The sequence below is a fragment of the Bactrocera neohumeralis genome, unplaced genomic scaffold, assembly GCF_024586455.1.
Source record: "Bactrocera neohumeralis isolate Rockhampton unplaced genomic scaffold, APGP_CSIRO_Bneo_wtdbg2-racon-allhic-juicebox.fasta_v2 cluster10, whole genome shotgun sequence".
Taxonomy (NCBI): domain Eukaryota; kingdom Metazoa; phylum Arthropoda; class Insecta; order Diptera; family Tephritidae; genus Bactrocera; species Bactrocera neohumeralis.
The window spans coordinates 16,297,180-16,302,677 of record NW_026089623.1 but is presented as its reverse complement, the minus strand read 5'-3'; positions in this window follow the sequence as shown (position 1 = coordinate 16,302,677).

Genomic DNA, 5,498 nt, shown 5'->3' with positions numbered 1-5,498 from the left:
GTGATACTACTAATATGTAAAATGTAAAATTATTCACAGCTCTAACAAACTTGACGTTATTTTACAAATAAAAGCATAAATAGCTCTATTATAGCTCATTTGTAATAACAATTGATAATTTAAAGCAAAAATATTTACCTATTTACTTATTTTTTTGCATAAAAATTTCCCCTTTTAACAAAATATTAAAATTTCATTGAAGTGAAAAGGAAATTAGTATGGCCACAACAAATTGTGTACATGCAAAATGGACAACTGCGTTGTTTGTGTACATGCCATTATTATGTTGTTACTTCATACAAATGCCGTACATGTATTAAGATCATAAACGACGTTTTAAGTTCACTGTCGTGCTGCTGCAGTCTGTCGCGCTCTATGTGTTCAGCACTTCAGTCATTAAACTGACGTCGTCGGCGGAAAGTGTTTCTTCGGTATTTTAATTTATATTTTCGGTATTTTTGTGAAATTAAATTTAATAAGCACTGTACTTTGATTTAATATTTTTCAATATCATTGCGAGCCGCAATTTTGTACAAACTATAATTAAAAAACTATAATTTGATTAAAGATTCCAAAATAAAGTTTAATTTTGATAATGTGTAAAGTGTGGTTAATTTGGAATCGTGTTGTAGTAGCAAATCTCACATATATGTACATATATATCCAATAAATAAACTTGACAACTACTGAGCTATGAAAAAAGTTAGTGAAATCAGCCCAGATATTGACTGCTCCATATATACTCTGTATAATGATTTCCGACCTCCCTCCTGTCTTTAAACCGTTTAGGTTGGCCAAAATTTGTGATATTTTAATAAATTTAAGTAAACAAGTTTTATTGATAATTACGTGGCTTACCGCTTTATTTGAATAGAGTTGGACCACGTCAAACCAACATTTTAAGTTTAGCCTCTTTAATTAAATTTATATCAAATATTTCTCATTCAAAAATAATATAGATATATTTTTTATCGACACGAAGTATAATAATAAAACAAAGTGAGACTTTGACCTTCAATATAAGTTGATAAAATACCAAATTGGATTGTATTGTATTTATAATTTTGTCGAATAATGAATATTGAATGCTTTCGCTACATTTTTATACACTTGCAACAAGTTGCTATGCAGTATTACAGTTTTGTTCACCTAACGGTTGAACGTATCACCTAATCGAAGTAGATATAGGGTTATATATAATATAAATGAACTCGAGATATATATATATGTCACAGACAGTTTTAACAAGTGAAAGGCATTCGTTCGTTAACAAGCAAACGGAGCAGTCGCAAGCAGGCGCTGGAAAAATAAAATTAATTTTCTTTTCAATATTTTTGTACTCGTACAATAATAAATTTAAAATACTTTTTGTATTCGTTTGATAACGTTTTAAAATAAACAATTTTGGACGTCCTTGATATCAAATAAACAACTTGGACATTCTTGACATCTCAGAAGTGGGATACCAAAATCCGAATTATACGAATTTGTGAAAAAAATACGTTTTGGGAAATGATTTTGCAAACGATGAGTGCGCCGGCGTAACTATCGAACAAACGATGAAGAGAGGAAGGAATTATTTGGCAGTGAGAATTTATCAAATGTAACAAGTATTGTAAGCACTTCAATGCCAACGAGAAACGTAAATCCTCAACGGGCAAAGGGGGAACGTAAGTCAGTGCAAACGCAAAGAGAGGCAGTAGAGAGTTTTCCATGGCAACGGAAAAAGTTTCAACGAATAAAAGGGAACAACACGAATAGAACGAGTAATCGAAGAACAACATTTGAGAATTTTGAAAAAAAAAACTGTAGACAGAATTGTCAGCAGCATATTTTTCAATTTTTGGAAGTCGACGAATAAAATTCAAACCTTTGAGAATTTTGAAAAAAAACTGTAGACAGAATTGTCAGTAGCATATTTTTCAATTTTTTGGAAGTCGACGAATAAAGTTCGAAATGTTTGAGAATTTTGGAAAAAAAAACTGTAGACAGAATTGTCAGCAGCATATTTTTCAACTTTTGGAAGTCGACGAATAAAATTCAAACAGCACGGAAACGACGGCAAGTGAAATGTATGCTATGCAGATGCAAATGGACGAGATGCTTGAATTAGATGGCGACGTTTTGTATTCGTTTGATAGCGTTTTAAAATAAACAATTTTGGACATTCTTGATATCAAATAAACAACTTGGATATTCTTGAAATATATATATATATATATGTATTAGGGCGGGTCGATTTAAAAATCGCCCATTGCTCTATGAAAATCATATTCTAGGGATCAAAATAAGATACTTTGCCGAAGGAACCATACCTCTGAAACGAATTTTGATGTCCCCCAATTTGGGTCGAACCTTTGGGTAGGGGCAAATTTTGAAAAATCCCACTTTGACCCATTTAGAGTGCTCCAATCGAGTCCAAATGTATGACCGACCCCCACTAACTTTGGACGGCCGATCCACCCATGCCAGTGGCACACCCCCTGGAACTCCCCTGGGGTGTTCCCCATACAATCATTTCAAAAAATCACCATTTTTGGCCTGTTCATTAAAAATCAGCTAAATGGCTATGTTTTTTCTTTATTTTTATTTATATATTTATAATAATATCTATTTTTTCTCTTAAGAAATTTATTTAGTCAGAACATACATATGTAAATGAAAAAAATTAATTTAAGTGAGTTATAGAAAAGAAATTAAGAACAATTATTGTTTGAAGTCTTTTTTACTTTCAAGTCTGGGCAATTTCGCACGGCTCTCTAATGTCGTCGCCATAACAGCCTCTACATTTTCCGGTATAACCCATTTGGAAACGCTAGCAAGCAATTGAACATGTCGTTCCGTTCCTTGTATGTGTGATGGAATTTTTGTATCATTAAACGGTGGATCATCTTGATTTAAATATTCTTTCAATGTATCGTACGGAATGCTTCGCGTGAATGGTGGTTCAAATACGATATTTATATCATTCAAATTGATCATTTCCGTATAACTTGTGCAATTAAAGTTTATATCTGGTTTTTTATAAACTCTAAGTTCCATTGGCTCGTCAACATTGGTTCGATAGCGTAGAATTTTCTTGATGGCACAGTCGCGCTTTTCTTTCCTATCATCAAACAACACTGATAACAAGATATTTTCCGAATGCGCGTAATATGAATTATCATTAATTACTTGATTGACAATTTTGCGTAAGCGAGGTTCTAGAAATCGTTTCCGTTTTCCGTTGTCACATATAATCGCAATAATCTAGCGGCCTTGGTGAGCCACCGAGAATGCACAATTTTCCCTGGTTTGATGTTAGCCAGATTCACCGGAACCGCGCCGCTAGAAATTGCATGGGCCATGTCGTATAAGTACTTCGAATCGGTGGAAAATTCTTTTTTTTTCTGGAGCAGGGGGCATATTTTGCAACTCAATTTTCTGGAAGCCGTCCACCACCTAAAAATATATAATAATAAAATAATTAAAAATGTTTGACAATTATAATAAATGAGTGATAGCAATAACTTACCGTAAGAGTTTCACAAGTTTCGATTTGACGGCTCAGTTTTCCGGTTGCCGCTCTTGATCCAGTGCTGGTTGATTTATCCAAAGCTTCAAACAAATGCCGAAACGGAAGTTCGTTGAAGTGTAGAAGGCAAACAAACCAATGCAATGGTCTTTTTAACAGCAACTCGAATCGTCGTATAATTCCACCGTGTGGGCCAGTGTTGGTTGGCTCACCGTCAGTGCATATTCCAATTAATGTATCCAGTGATATATTTTTATCGTTGAAAAAACTTTCGATTTATCCATGATGAGAGGTTTCCCATGCTTATCTTTAATTTTAAAATCTTGCAAAAGAGCGGTTCTCAATGCTGATGCTACTCTGTCAGGCACACCAAATCTGTTACATACCAAGGCAAAGTTAAAACAATCGTATCTCTCTGTGTATTGTGAACTTGTGCTTCTATCCATATCTTCTTGAACCGGTGGCGGTGCGTATGTTGAATCATCGGGATCTTGGTATGTTGGCATTGATGACATAGACGTTGCTCCCTGCTCTTCAGCTTCCATCATAAATGCATTCATTGTTAGTCTTCTCTGATTATGTTGATCGTGCATGAACTCTTTGAGGCGTTCGGGAACCCAGCCGCATGCACATGGAGCTGCCTTCAAATCGCATTTACGTGTTCCAATTTAAAAAATTGTTTCCAGAGATTTTACATACTCTGTAAATTGTTGGGTGTTGTTTCTTCTCTTGATTTTCTCTTGATACTTGTCAAGCAATTTATTCAATTTATTACATACACTTATTTTCAACATTATTTCCATACCAAGTTTTTCCCAAATCCCAATCAACTTATCTTGTACTTAAATAGTGAATGATTTATGGGAGAACTTTTTTTGTTCTGTTTCAGCACGTTCGCTTAAGTAAAAATAATATCTCAAGATATCCAGATGGGTTGGGAAATTAAGATCAGTCAAATCAGTAGACACACCAAAAACAGTAACATCATGCTTGGGTATATGACTCATTGGGTTTTCGATAGTTGTTGATGTAGTTGCTTCATCTTGCGGTGTAGAGGATGGTGGATTCATTGTAAACTTTTTGAGGTAATAAGAATGAAATGGTAATTGTAAAGTAAGACGCGTAGGGTTTCGGTTGTTAAATAGAACTCAGCTCTGGTTGCCCAGAGCTCCTTTATTTATAGCATTCCTTATCCTAATTTATGTATGCACCATATGCTGAGTGCATACACACATCTTAACACTAATCTACTGTACATACCGACAGTATGTACACATATCTTAAGCATAAGTGTTTTCAAGGGCAAACACAATTGTCTATTGTTAGTTTAAGATCATCACTTAAATTAATTTTTTTCATTTACATATGTTCTGACTAAATAAATTTCTTAAGAGAAAAATAGATATTATTATAAATAAATAAATAAAAATAAAGAAAAAACATAGCCATTTAGCTGATTTTTAATGAACAGGCCAAAAATGGTGATTTTTTGAAATGATTGTATGGGGAACCCCCCAGGGGAGTTCCAGGGGGTGTGCCACTGGCATGGGTGGATCGGCCGTCTAAAGTTAGTGGGGGTCGGTCATACATTTGGACTCGATTTGAGCACTCTAAATGGGTCAAAGTGGGATTTTTCAAAATTTGCCCCTACCCAAAGGTTCGACCCAAATTGGGGGACATCAAAATTCGTTTCAGAGGTATGGTTCCTTCGGCAAAGTATCTTATTTTGATCCCTAGAATATGATTTTCATAGAGCAATGGGCGATTTTTTTGCCTCCGCACAAATCGACCCGGCCTAATATGTATATATAAAAATGATCAGGATTCCTTAGTACCAAAATATTTTCGAGTTCATCGTAATTAACCTTAAACATATAAAGTACAATAACTAAGCACTATATTAAGATTTAAAGCTGTAATTTGGTACAAAGTGGGAAAGATATTTTGAAGCAGTGGGCATGGCCCCGCACTTTAACAAGTTTAA